The sequence below is a fragment of the Etheostoma cragini genome, chromosome 3 (assembly GCF_013103735.1).
Source record: "Etheostoma cragini isolate CJK2018 chromosome 3, CSU_Ecrag_1.0, whole genome shotgun sequence".
Taxonomy (NCBI): Eukaryota; Metazoa; Chordata; class Actinopteri; order Perciformes; family Percidae; genus Etheostoma; species Etheostoma cragini.
Genome location: NC_048409.1, coordinates 11,858,701 through 11,861,015, shown reverse-complemented (window position 1 = coordinate 11,861,015; position 2,315 = coordinate 11,858,701).

Sequence of the window (2,315 nt, the reverse complement as noted above, 5' to 3'; positions counted from 1 at the left end):
AATAAAAGTCATAGTATAGCATGTCATAAAAAGTCATAGTATAGCATGTCAAAAAATGATGAAAAGTCATAGTATAGCATGTCAAAAAAGGATGAGAAGTCATAGTGTAGCGTACAATAAAAGTCATAGATAACATGTCAAAAAGTCATAGTATAGAATGTCGAACAAAGTCATAGCATAGCGTGTCAAAAAGTCATAGTATAGCATGTCATAAAAAGTAATAGTATAGCAGGTTGGAGAAAATTATAGTACAGGATGTCGAAAAAGTAATAGCATAGCTTGTCAAAAAGTCATGAAAATTCATAGTATAGCATGTCGAAAAAAGTCATTATATAGTATGTCAAAAAATTATAAAAAGTCTTAGTATAGCATGTCAATAAAAGTAAGAGGATAGTATGTCAAAAAGTCATAAAAAGTCAAAGTATAGCATGTCACTAAAAGTCATAGTGTAGGATGCCAAAAAAAGTCATAGCATAGCGTGTCAAAAAGTCACAAAAAGTTATAGTGTAGCATGTCATAAAAAGTCAAAGTATGGCAGGTCGAAAAAAGTTATAGTATAGAATGTCGAAAAAAGTTATAGCACAGCGTGTCAAAAAGTCAAGAAAATTTGTAGTATAGCATGTCAAAAAAGTCATAGTATATCATGTCAAAAAATTATAAAAAGTCTTAGTATAGCTTGTCAATAAAAGTCATAGTATAGTATGTCAAAAAGTCATTAAAAGTCAAAGTATACCATGTCACTAAAATTCATAAAAATTAATAGTATGGGATGTCGAAAAAAGTCATAGTATAGTGTGTCAAAAATTCATAAAAAGTCATAGTATAGCATGTCAAAAAAAAGTCATGAAAAGTCATGGTATAGCATGTTGAAAAGATTCGTTGTATAGCATGTCAAAAAATGATAAAAAGTCATAGCATAGCATATCAATAACAGTCATAGTATAGCATGTCAAAAAATGATAAAAAGTAAGAAAAACTCATAGTATAGCGTGTCAAAAAGTCATAAAAAGTCATGATATAACACGTCAAAAAGTCGTAGTATAGGATGTCAAAAAAAGTCATAGCATAGCGTGTGAAAAAGTCATAAAAAGTCTTACTATAGCATGTCAATAAAAGTCATAGTGTAGCATGTTGAAAAAAGTCCTAGAATAGCGTGTCAAAAAGTCATAAGAAGTCATAGTATAGCATGACAAAAACCTTCATAGTATAGGATGTCAAAAGATTTTGAAAACTCATAGTGTAGCATGTCAATAAAAGTTATAGTTTAGCATGTCAAAAAGTCATAAAAAGTCATAGAATAGCATGTCAAAAAAGTCAATGAATAAAAGTCATAGTATAGCATGTTAAAAAGTTATAAAAATTCAAAGTATGGTATGTCAATAAAAGTCATGGTACAGCATGTCGAAAAGTCATAAAAAGTCATAGAATAGCATGTCAAAAAAGTTAATGGATAAAAGTCATAGTATAGCAAGTCAAAACTCATAGAAAGTCATGGTACAGCATGTCAATAAAAAAGTCATAGCATAGCATATCAAAAAGTCAGAAAAACACATAGTATAGCATGTCAAAAAGTCATAAAAAGCCATGGTATATTATGTCGAAAAAGTCATAGTATGGCATGTCAAAAAATGATATAAAGTCATAGTATAGCATATCAATAAAAGTCATAGTGTAGTATGTCAATAAAAGGCATGGTATAGCATGTCGATAAAAGTCATAGTATGGCATGTCAAAAAGTGATAAAAGAGTACAGTATAGCATATCAATTAAAGTCATAGTATAGCATGTCAAAAGTCATAAAAAGTCATAGCACAGCATGTCAATAAAAAATCATAGTATAGCATGTCAACAAGTCAGAAAAACTCATAGTATAGCTTGTCAAAAAGTCATAAAAAGTCATAGTATAGCATCTCAATAAAAGTCATAGTATGGCATGTCAACAAAAGTCATAGTATGGCATATCAATCTAAGTCATAGTATGGCATGTCAATAAAAGTCATGGTATAGCATGTCGATAAAAGTCATAGTATGGCATGTCAATAAAAGTCAATGATAAAAAGTCTTTGTATAGCCTGTCAAAAAAAGTCATAGTATAGCATGTCAAAAGTCATAAAAAGTCACAGTACAGCATGTCAATAAAAAAGTCATGGTATAGTATGTCAAAAAGTCAGAAAAACTCATAGTATAGCGTGTCAAAAAGTCAGAAAAGCCTTAGTAAAACTCATGGTATAGCATGTTGATAAAAGTCATAGTATGGCATGTCAAAAAGTGATAAAAAAGTCACAGCATAGCATGTCAATAAAAGTCATAGTATA